Source organism: Melopsittacus undulatus, chromosome 2 (assembly GCF_012275295.1).
Source record: "Melopsittacus undulatus isolate bMelUnd1 chromosome 2, bMelUnd1.mat.Z, whole genome shotgun sequence".
In the NCBI taxonomy this organism is placed as follows: domain Eukaryota; kingdom Metazoa; phylum Chordata; class Aves; order Psittaciformes; family Psittaculidae; genus Melopsittacus; species Melopsittacus undulatus.
In genome coordinates, this window is record NC_047528.1 from 27,165,277 (window position 1) to 27,178,008 (window position 12,732).

At 39.2% G+C, this 12,732-nt stretch overlaps 1 long non-coding RNA gene across 2 annotated transcripts; it reads right to left on the minus strand.

Annotated features, from left to right (window-relative positions):
- Positions 1–205: 205 nt before the first annotated feature.
- Positions 206–12,474, minus strand: LOC115946273 (uncharacterized). Of its 2 annotated transcripts, none has more exons than XR_004080367.1 (5): positions 12,335–12,474; positions 6,301–6,454; positions 3,874–3,922; positions 3,648–3,703; positions 206–2,577 (listed from the first exon to the last, which is right to left on the minus strand). It is a non-coding gene; the product is annotated as an uncharacterized lncRNA (long non-coding RNA). The 2 variants fall into 2 exon arrangements; XR_004080366.1 differs by having other exon boundaries at positions 6,292–6,454.
- Between the last annotated feature and the right edge of the window lie 258 nt (positions 12,475–12,732).

Genomic DNA, 12,732 nt, shown 5'->3' on the forward strand with positions numbered 1-12,732 from the left:
TTGCTTTGAGTTTTAGCTTCAAACAAAGCAAAACTGATTGTAAACCACTGTATTTTGACTTCTCTTTTTGAAACTGCATCTCACCCAGAAAGTTTCAAAAGACAAAGTGCAGAGTACTGGTAGCCTGGGGTTTAGCTCAGCCCATGTTCAAGCTGTCAGACTGAGGGTCACAGACAAGCTTTGCTTATGTGCAGTGATGCTGAGACCTGGATTTTCCGTGCAGTTTCATGTCTGCTATGAAACTACACAAACCCACCCTATTTTATGTAGTTTCTTCCAGGAATAATAGGCAAAGCCATTCCAGAGTTGTCAGATTAAACTAACATTAAATAGTGGCAATTAGCAATTGTTATTTTTAATAGATTTGTTTCCAGCTAGATACAATAAAATCCTTATAAGCTTTTTCTTAAATAGAAATCCAGAGATACAGATAGCACTATTTACTGCTAAATGAATGCTGTTTGCTTACCTTTACCTTAACAGACATGATTTGTCAGAAGCAGTAGGGTAGTGTCCAGAAACACCTTCCTGAAGGAAGCTTTGAAGAAAGACCTACCTAAACATACTTCTATCCTTATTTTATCCACTTCCACATTTATTTTCCAGGCAGCCGTTCAGCCCAATGGTTAACACATAGGATTATCATTCCTCATGGTCACAGAAAACCAATTCTGTCTAATTTACAACAGCACTTATTATCATATATCCATGGTCATCATTTAACTTTCCACTATATTAATAACCAAGACCAATTTTACCTAGTGAGTAACCTAAACCATCTAACGTGACAAAAATATCACATGCTTATTTCTCTTTCTAAGCATCAAAGAAGGTCATGATGATGACTCTGGGTATCAGCATTTTTCCTGTGTGATTCACTTACACCAAGAAAACCCTCTAGACATATATTCTTTTTTTCTGAACTTCAGCTTAACCAAGAGGATCAACAGGTCCCTTTCTCTGTGGGTGGTGATAATGTCAGTACACCACTGCCCAAATAACCTTTCCCTATAGGGAAATGCTAACATTTAATTCTTTAAATTTAAACCACATGTATTTTGGTCTCGTAACTGCACTCTGTATTAACTGCCTTTTGTTATTAATTTGTATCACTAAAGCTCCTAACGAAACTGGTTATTTAAACTGGAAGTGTTACGTGCAGTAGAAATCTAAAATTCACGTATAAGCTATAATAAATCAAAATATTTAAATATTAACTAAATATTTCACCTACCCATTGTAAACTCGTTTTCAGAATTAATAATGACACAGCTCCATGTATGTTCTGTGTAAAGCTGTGTCTCAGAAGAGCTGTTCTTTTTAGCCCGTTCCAGGGAACATAAACAATGGCTTCCAAATGGTTTCTATCTCTTACCTTCATCTTATTCAGAAACAAGAGGTGTCATTAAAGTGCTGTCTGCATGAGACCTCCACCAAGAAGAGAAAATTATGTGTGGGTTGACCACATCCAGTTTTCCTCCTTGGTCCTGCCTGGAAGAGGCACTGCTACTGTATACATTCTTTACCTACATTGCTGAAGGGTGACCACAAATACATAGCTGCCAATGGAGTAAAAATGTTGGTATTTGGGACAAATGCTCAGGGACTTCTTGTTCAAATGACACAAAACACAGGATAAAGTGCAACAGTTTCCCCAAACTGAATTGTTTCTCAGTAAAATGTAACACAACTGCAAATATTAAAAAATGAATAGACAGATTAGCTCTAAAACTGCAATTATACTAAAAACTAGTGAGGGTAGAAAGACTATAAACTTTTTGAATATTTTCTGTAATCTCTGGAAATTAAACAGCATTTACACATACGATTTAGATAATATTTGCATAGTTCTATACTTACAGTCATTATCTTAATTATACATTTCATGTTTCACTGTATAGATATTTAATACACATAAACCGTAAACCTTTATGTTGCAGATAGCAGAGTTTGCAGGTAGCAGAGTTTAGATACAAGTACATTATCTTTTGAACAGCATTTTTTGAACCACGCACCACCTCTCAGGGACAAACTCATGCTGCATTTTTTATTTTCAATCTGAATTCTGTAGCTAATTCCATAAACTACATCTTTCACTGACCAGGGTGCGCTTCAGTCTCCTGAACTAACATTAATAAGAGGAACTTTACCCACTCTGGCTGGGGGAGCTTACTGGGGCCTGGTAAGTCATATCAAAAATAACAGTCATCTGAGATGGTTCCAATAACTCAAGAGATATTCTCTGGGCTTGGTCGCAAATGTCAGGGTGCTTAGGTTGTAGCTCTTTGAGGCTTGCCATAATGCACATTCTTTCCAATTTCACAATCTTCCAATTCATTCCCAGTCCATAAACTTTTATCACATGCCCTGGTATTTAGTAAAAACATTAAAAATGCCATTATACCCTTCTTAAGGGACAAACCATTCCCAGTTCTCTGTAGGAGCCTTCCTCCACCTTCATTCCGGCTCAGATTCCCAGTGATCAGTGAAATGAATGACAAGAAGGTATCTGTTTCTTGTTTCAAACCACCACTGCAGCCACGCCTTGGGGTTGGTCCTGAAGAAGCTTGATAAAGACTTTAAAGAAAACAAAAAAAAGACTACATGAAAACAGTTCTGGTTCATTTAGAAATGATAAAATTACTACGGTGCACCATTAAATCAGATTTCATGATTGCTTTTTAAGGGACCCAACTTCACGCCTTTTGCTGTAACAACTTCGTTTTCTAAACTTCTACAAAAGTAGTCCAAATTCCTATCGCTCGTAATGCTAGTGACTGATTAAAAAAACCTCATGGGAAAGTGTTCTCTATCTGTACAACCCGAATTAATGCCCATGGTGAATTTTATCCAGAATGTTCTATCTTTTAATAGGTTTAATTTCATTTTGAAGATGAGTTATGTATTTATAATTGTTATACATTATATAGAGAAAATTGTTCTTTTTATAGAAAAACAGTTCAGTACTTCTCAACGTCACATTTACAATTCATATATAACTACACTACCTAATATATTCAAGGTTTTTAACTTCCCTCTGATTCAGTAGACCATCAAAAGAGGGCTTGATTAACATAGGTTTCTAATTGCCTGTGTAATTAATGCAAGCATTTCTCTAATTACGTCTATCTCAGTTCCCTAGTACCTGAAAATACTGCTTTCTTCAGCGAAATTAGTTTGTTGCATCATGACTGAAACTGAGGAATTAAGCTTACTTTTGCCAGACTCTCAACAGTTTTGAACATCAGACTGATATGTTCCTAATGAAAAGCCCCAGATTTCTGTCCAGGACCTTTCGTAGTGTATACCCTCAGCAAAAGCAGCTCCCAGCTCACGCATAGATTCAGTTCAGACACCATAATTCAAAACAGATTCTTGATAGCATCCCACTGAACACAGTAAATCTGTACTTGTTAGATACAAAATTACTTTCCTGCCTCTATGTCCTGTTAAACTTAAATAAAACACCTCAGACGCAATTACCTTCACAGCTGTGCTATCTTTAATTTTGTTAAGCATTTGTAGAAGCATATTATCTTTTACATCACTTATCTAAAGGAGAAATTCAAATGCCTAAAAGAAGGTACTTTATGTCTGCTGAAATACCCTGGAGCATGCAGGGCTGGAAGAGATGATGTGGAACTTACAGGAGACTCACACCTTCAAACTAGCAGTGAGAAGCCAGGTGGGATACCCAGGGGCTCTGAAATGACATAGATCTGTGTTTAGACACATGCATTTCTTCTAAAATTAATAAAACACTAACACTGAAAACCGAAAAAGACTAAACAAATTTTTATATGATTTCACTTAACTAAAAGCATGAGAAAAATTGTAAAAACTCCAAAGAAATAATTTTGCCTAATCTCATACCTTACTGCATAAAATGTCTCAGAGATCATCACCACTTGCTACGTAGGTCCTATAGAAATAAAGCACATAATGAACTGGTCACATTCACAATACTTTTATACTTCCTAATTTCAAATTTTAGATTACTGCTACATTTCCAAAGTTAACTACTCAAAAAATCAGAAAAGGCTTCATGCAAACCCAAGACTACAGCTTTTAGCTATTCTAGAGTAAAGTTATTAATTCTAAATGTATATACTGTTTTTTCTCATTCAGCAACCAATAGCTTGATATGGGTCACAAGAAAAGCGTTGTGACATCGGTAGTTAAATGATGTCCTGATAAAGTTATGTCTGACTACAGGCCAATAATTTTACATCACTTTGTTGTGATTACAAATTCTAAAAATGTAGAATCAATTCCCACTTCAAGGTGCTTCTCGCAGCCAAGCCTTAGAGCTTGTTCTCATAGTTTTCCTCAAGCAAATTTCCCTTTGATTCCAAGAAGAGTTTTTGGTGGAGCATTGTTATCAGAGTAGCAAATAATACTTTGTGATAGCATTTCTAGAAATGGCTGAGGAAAAGATAAGCCTGGCTGGGCTAGTCAACTGAAGATGACTGCATTGAAGGTACAAGAAAAGTAGATACAGTGCTAAGATGTATCAGGTGAAGTATTTCTAAGAGAGTGAAAGCTGTTGCATTAATGTTGTATGCAAGGCAATAACTAAGAATACACACTTCTGCTTGCCTTTGTTTAAAAACAATCAATTGAGCTTAAGGTAATGCTGGGGGATAGAAAACTAGGCTTGTGGAAGAAAATATCCAGTAGGATATAGGATGGGCAAGACACCCTCTGCATGGATTTCACAGTAATTTTGCTTTTCACCGCCAAAAGACTAGACTTGGTAGACCAGGAACCCTCAGCAATGAACCAGCAGGATCTTGGTTCTTTATAATTCAGCCATAGTTTTCTCACTTTGATTATGAAACACCAGAAAGAGTCTCTTCATATTAAAAGAGGCTGCAGCTAATACCCAGATGGACACTTGAAGGAAAACATAAATGTTACAATAGATATTAAAATGATTACATTATTATTTTCTGCTTGAGGCTTATTTATGGAATAGAAAATGAAATACTACTTTTGGTTACTTTAGCCTAAATCCTAAGCAATTCTACTGATTTCAGTTGCTTCAATAGGATTACTTCAAGTTCACCTTGAAGTAAATGAGATCTGAATTCAACATCTTAATTCTGTGTTTCATTCAGGGGAACTAATGCCAAAAGGCCACCATACAGACTGATGAATATCACTGATTTTATAGTCATGGGCGGTGAGTATCCTTCAAAAGCTGTATTTTAAGCAAACATATTTTTTTCTTCTTTGTCACAGCCAAATTCTCCAGTTCAGGAATTTACAATATTTTCCTTTTTCCAGAATGACACCTGCTGGTGGGAGAAGCATGGATGAATTGCAGATACTTTATAGGTTTGATTGTAGCTAACCTGACATGTTCTCAGAGCATGGCCAGCACCTGTGTCCAGGCGAACTATTGCAAATAAAGACTTGGAAACTGTAAAGGTGCTATAAGGAGTATCTTGCAAAAGTACTAGTTCTCCGATCTGATTTAAAACCCTCCCTATCTTACACAAAAAGCTGCTGTGCTGCTTCAAACCATCAAGTGCAAGTAAAACCAGCTGCTAATGCAATTATTGGTGCTTAACACCCCAAAAGATTAGCATCTCAAAGACAAGTATTGTGCACATGTTCCTGACTCAGTATAGGAGGACATTGCTAGGAGAGACAGAAAGCAAGTTGTACCTTTGCCAAAACTGTGACAAATACTCTTCAATATACCAAGCAGCATTAGGCTCCATAATGGGTTTCCATATTCATAGCACCTCTGTTGCCTGGGTCTCTTGGCATAGCCTCCCCTCCAGCTAAACTGAAGCCAGGCTTGAGATTTTGATGCTTTCAACACATCTACAGCAGTATTTCCAAAAGTGATTTCCAATGCTAAGAACATCCTCACTAGGAACACGCAAATTTATTTCCTCTTTCTGAGATGCCAACTATCCGCCATCTTCTATAATGGCAAATGGAAAAGTACGTGCTCAGGACCCTGAAGAAAAGCCTACAGTTGGACTCTAAATATCCAGAAATATGAATTATTGAAGCTACTCTAGGATATTTTTGGACATTCAGTTGTGGTAATTTTAAGAAACCAGATTTTGAGACCTTTATGTTTTAAACATGACTTGCAAAGAAATATTTGTGGAAAAAAATGCTCACTTATAAAGAAAACAGTATTAGAAATTCAATTCAGAATTAGAATTCAAACAGTTCCTTTGAATTATTTAGAAGACCATAGGAAAACATACAGATTCAAATGTGCTCCCCTTGGGTCAGTTATTAATGTATAGGTATTGTTTGGCATACTTCACTAACATCAGAAGGCAAACTGTCTTGTTGATCACAATATTTAGTGGCATTAGGCTTCAACTCAGGAGACTTGGTTTCTGTTTCTGGATTTGTCACTGGTCTTCTTTATGTCTTTGAGCAGATACATGGCTTCACAACTCCGTTCCTTCAGTTCTCCCATCTGTGAAAAGAACATAACATTGCTTTATTATTATAGTTAAGTGACTGATTTACAAAGATTTATTTATTTTGGTAAATGCAAACACATGAAAAGGGAATACATTGCTGTAAACTAAGGCACTTTAATAGATTTTCAACGGATAGTTTAGATCTGGAGGTTTTCTTTAAACATATTTCTTGTGAAGTTCATCAAAACTTCAGTCCCACCTCTGGTTGTACATACTTCTGTTTATAAAGTCCTTGCTTATCATATATGATTGCAACTATCAAAAGCTGGAACCTTATCACAAGTTTGATTTATCTTCTGTAACAAAGCAATGACTTCATAAGGAGCCCAGCTACATCCCAGCAGCTTCAGAGTGGTACCTCAGCGCAGGATAAGTACTTTGCTGAGCACAGAAGCAGGCTGGAAGCAGAAAGACTGATAAAATCCCCCAGCCTATGATAGCTTGGCCTTCTCCACAAGGTTTGAGCTAGCTAAAAAGGATAGAAAAATGTAGAAAAGATGCTTTTGCAGATATGTTCCTACTTTTTACTGCCAGAGCCTGAGGAGATTTACTGAAAAAGGTTTTCTAGCTGCTCCACTTAGCTCAAGGAGTGTTTCCTTGAGTATGTCATTATCAACAATTGACTGACAACTGTGCTATAAGCCAGCGAAAAGACCCTTCTCATCCCAAAGTGATAGCACTGCTTGTCTTATCAGAGTAAAGGTCAGCTTGAGTTTTGAGGTCAGGTTACTGCTTACCCTTAAGTAGTCTTTCCAGTTTTTAACGCCATACATGGTGAATAAAATACATGCACAGGACAGACACAGCCTGGGATTCAAAGAAGCCTCTGCACAAAGATGAGAGCTCTGAATTTGGCCAAATTTGGCAGAATTTTTCTGCTCTCTCAACTCCACTTATTGAACTCACATGGCATGGAATAACCTTGATGTTGGGATTACTTCCATGTCCCATTCTTTTTATTTCACCTAGGACATTCTTAACTTCAAGCTTTTAAGCCTTGCTCGCCTAACCATTAGATATGCATCATTGCACAGATCCATCCCACTTCTTAGTAGGCAGCTACTAGGAAACTGGTTTAAACACAAGCACTGCAGCTACAGTGTTTTTAAGCTCTCTCATCACTTCTGGTAATGTGTTACCAGCATCCTTTCCCATAGATATGCTCCTATCCCTTATCCCATCAAACAACATATGCCCTATGACCAGTCCCAGCTGATCTAAACTCCCTTAGCTGCCAAACTGTGCTATCACCAAAAAGCTCCTCCTCAAATGCCTTCTGGCTTAAGCTGACCTCCCTGAGGATAGCACTGGGCTCTGCAGAAATGATATCCAGCATCAGAGTAAAGCATTACTTTAAACTGATCCACACGAAACAAGAAACAACAATATATCATACCACGGTTTAATTTTCTCGCTAGTTTTGCATGTGTAGCTTTTCTTCCTCCTGTAACCAGCTACCTCCAGCTTTAGTTGATTGTGTACTTCAAAGAGTACTTTCTTCCCCAAAAAGACTATGATGTCCTTTTCTTCTCTCTTTTGTATTAAGCTTTTTTTTTTGTCTTACCCACATAATTTTAGTGTTTGTAAGGGACTTTATCAGCATGTACTTTTCTGTCACCTCTCTCACAGGACCACAGATTCACAGAATGGTTGAAGTTGGAAGGGACAACCAGGGGTCATTTAGTCCAACCTCCCTGCTCAAGCAAGGTCACCTAGAGCACATTTATTCAGGATCGTGTCCAGACAGCTCTTGAATATCTCCAGGGAAGGAGCCTCCACAAGCTCTCTGGACAATCTACTCCAATGCTCAGGCACCCTCACAGCGAAGTTCTTCCTCATGTTCAGGTGGAGCTTCTTGTGTTTTAGTTTATGCCCATTACCTCTTGCCCTACCCCCTGGTACCACTGAGAAGAGTCTGGCCCCATCTGGACACCCTCCCATCAGATAATTCTATACATTGATCAGATTCACCCTGAGCTTTGCCTCCTCTCCTCTCATCTTCTCTGCTCTTTTTCTCTCCTCTCTACTATTTTCTCTAGGCTGAACAAGCACAGGACCCGGCACCTGCCTTTATTGAATTTCAGAAGATTCCTCTCTGCCCATCTAGATCCCTCTGAATAACAGCAAAGCACTGCAGGGGATCAGCCACTCGTCCCAGTTTTGTATCATCGGCAAACTTGCTGAGGAGGCACTCTATCCCTTCATCCAAGTCATTGATGAGTAAGTTAAACAATACTATACACAGCACTGGCCTTTGGGGAGCACCACTCTAAGAGAAATTCCTCTTCTTCCAACTTCAGTCCTTTGCAGCCAAGTCAGAGGGTTATTCCTAGGGTTCAGTAACTGCTTTGGTCTAAGCAGCCACTTCTCGGTGCACAAGCACTTATCCCACAAGGATGTACCACTTACCCTATATTGACCTGAAGAGATCTGGAAGGCTCAAGTTTGCAACTGGGAAAGTATGCCCATTTCTTCAGAGCCCTAAAGGCTGGTGAGTGCTGGAAGTCCCTGGTGTGCAAGGGGAGCACACACAGGGGCACCACTAAGAAGTGTACTGCTGTGGACCAACCCATCTGTCTGTACTGTCTATGGGACAGATCTGAACACAGCCACAAGTACTTGCTGCACTCACCACACTTGAGGAAAGCTCACTGTGCGCTTTGCTGGGCAGTCTCCCTACCCAGACCATGGAGCAGCAGAGGATGTGTACATCACCCCCTCCTTCCCTTTAGGAAAGGTTAATGCTATACAGGAGTTTGACCCCCAAACTTGATATAGATCCAGAACCACAAGAGTTCCTCTGCACAGAGGAAGTAAGAAGGTTCCTGAGTGTTGCATATTTTTGTATTTCTATTTTTCACATTGTCTTTTTTTCCCTTCTACACTGCTTCCGTTTCTCTGAGTTGCCACTTTACAATCCTACCCCAAACACCAGAATTATATTTACGGTTTTCCATCTAAAAACATATACTTTCAACCAAAATGTCATATATTTTAAACTCTGATAAGAGAGAATCTATGCTGTGCATGTCTTCGGTGTCTGCACATGACTGCAGACTGCACAGGGTGTATTGTCAGTCCATGAAGAAAAAAAGCATAGCTACCTGCCCCAAACTAGCTGGTGAACTTGACCAGAGAATGGCTGTTTCACTACTCTAAGCCTCTTTATATCTGCCCTACTTCCCTGTTTGTCTTCTCCTTCTCAGAGAAAAATATTTTCTGAGGACATATCAAATATGCTGCTGTACCACAGCAAACTCTTCAGTGAGATCCAGAAAGGTTAGATTTTAAAAGATGTTACTCTTCCAGTAAATCAATGAATCAATGATTTGTGCACCATGTTCAAGGGCTTTGGGGTTTTTTTCTTGCTTTTTTCATTTTTTTTTTCCTATTTACTGTATAGAAATTTCTTTCCTTCAAGAACTGTTTCAAAGCTTTGCACCCCAGAGGTCAAACGAACAGGCCTGCTTTTGTCCATGCAAGTCTCTCCTCCCCTCCTACCCAGAGAAACTGTGCTTTTGTCACATGTCCCTTTCCTCCTCATGAGACATTCACACATATAGTTTCATACACACGTTCTGCCTGAATTCTGGGTCAACATCCCACTCCACTGAGTGGAGCCCACTAAGTGTCCTGAGCTTTGCTCCCCCATCCGCTGGTTATCTGCCATTCCCATACTCACAGTAAGCATCCAGACTGCCCTGGTGATATACCACCACCAGTTTATCCAACACAGATTATAGTTCATCTTCACAGCACGGGAGCCTTTCTCTTTCCCACATTTTTTTCTAGAGGAAAAACTGTTTGGTATTTCTATCAAGCTGGTTTCATTTATTTCCTTTATTCCTACATACCCTGCCTTCTGAAACACAACCTTCTTTGCTGAGACACAACTCTGTCCTTGCACTACCTATTAACATCTTTCCTGGGATGATTACCCATTGAATTAGATATGGCGCCTTTCCTGACTATTTTTAATTTTGCTTAGGATATAAGTTCTAGGCAGTTTTCACATGAAAAATTTTAAAAACTCCACACCTCCTCAATATTTCGACTCCTTCTGTCCTTAGTCTGGATTACTTCAGTAATTAATTCATGTAGTTTATCAAAATATTCCTTTTCAAAATCAGTCCTGCAGTCCTGCTTCTATTCATTCTTCTACTTAACGTGAACACAGTAGACTTGTGAGTACTTGTTTCAGTGTTTCTTTTGTTCTTATTCTTCCACAGAAGCCATGGTGCTCATCAAAACTATGTCTAAAATAGGACTGGTTGAGAAATTATTTGGTGAAGAGGTATTTCATCTACCATGTTTATGGATACCCTGAGAAACAGGTCCCTACTTCATAGAATCCCAGGTTAGAAGGGACCTCAAGGGTCATCTGGTTCAACCTCTCTAGACAAAACATGACCTAGACTGGATGTCCCTGAATGCTGTCCAGCCAACCTATATCTAGGAAGGCTCAGTCTCCCATAAAGATATAATTTCCAGATGTTATTTATTTCTCTATACTGCAGAGATCTCTGTTCACATCTAGATGATAAAGATTAACTAAGGACTACAGCAGCCATCTGGAATGTTCTCTACAGGTTCTCTTCTAACTAACTTTTCCCAAAGTAATTTCAGCACAGACAAATTTTGTGTTAGGCCAGCAATAAATCCTAATAATTGCTTTTTTCTTTTTATTTCTTTTTTTTTTTTCTGAGGGAGAATTTATGACACACTGGGTTTTTTGAGAAAGCCAGCATACAATATTTCCAGCTTACTCCCAAAGCAATTGCATCATTGGACAGCACAAACCCCAGGGCTGCTGGACTCCTGGCTGCCCGAACACCAGGATACCTCAAAAAAAGCAGCCACCTGTAAATCAGGAAGCCTTGGGGCTGGGTAAGCCTAAAGGGGCAGCAGCCTGAGGACTCAGGAGGCTTGGGAAGGGTGACTAAAAGGCCTGATCCTCCATCAGCCTGGTAGGAGGCACAGGGGGGAAATCAGAGAGCTACTAGCCCACTACATGGACAAGGTGAGCTGGTTATGCTGGAGCTGAGGGAGACTTGGAGTGATGGAACCAGAATTTACTCCTAAAGTAACTTTACTCACTTTGTTATTTTCCACCACACTGGTGGTCTATCAGCCCATCAAAGAAGTGAGGGGTGGCTGGTGAGAGCCACGGGACCATGCAGCAGCCCCCCATCTCAGCTCCCTGGGGCTTCAGTGGAGCTGATGCACCCCATGGACAGCATTTTCACCCCGCAAAAGTAGCATTTGCCAGTGGAGCACAGCTGCATCCAAACACTTCCGATGAGCTCTTGCCCACAGCACACTACTGGATCCAGTTACCAACACAATATTTAAATCTTTCACAAGCATTGACAATGTGAAGCAAGGCCAGCATTTCAGCCACTAATGAGTAATAGCTCTGAAGCAGACTCAACAAGAAGCTTGTGGGAATTTTTGTCTAGCATTATTTACTACTGCAGGTTACTTACCAGATCTAGCCTGTTCAGGCTGCTGTGCTTGTTACACTAGCAGAAAAAAAAGCTGAATTCTGGGAGTCATTTTTTGTTGCAGTGTACTCTCACTCACTCTCACTAACATGATACGAAAATGATGCCTGGAATTACAATAGCGTCATGGAAACTTTCCACTACACTTCAGCAATCCTTAAGGGAAAACATGTACATATGCACTGCAGATATTGTATGCATTTCCAGGAACCTTGTCAAAATTGGTCACATGAAAAAAAAACACAAGTCAATTAGGAAGAAAACGGCTTCATCAAATTCTTCTGTTACTCATACCATAAGGCAGATACAAGACCAAAACCAAAAGTGTAATTTTCAAAAGCCTTTTGAAAATCTGGCTGGATTTCCTACCTTGTTACTTTCATGAGCCACACAGAGAATGAGCAGTCCATGATCTTTTGAGACACAAAACACCTAAAGCAGTGACAGGTTTCAGGATTGGGTCCAAGCACCAAATTGTTTAATTCAAGAACAAACCGCATTGTATTTTGCTTATGCATCTGCAAACAGAATAGGATATGATAAAACAGAAAATTCTCTTTGTGGTTTTGTGCATATCATCGTTGCCACTTTCATAATTAGAGGACATAGGCTACCATTAAAATCAAATGCAAAGTTCCCATTGACTTTAGTAGAGGTAAGCCAGGCATTAATATTATGCTTTTCAGTTTTCTTGAGGTTTAAACACCTCATAAAATAAATTTACAGATGAACTAGTAAATGTACACTTACAAAGAAACCTCCTAAGG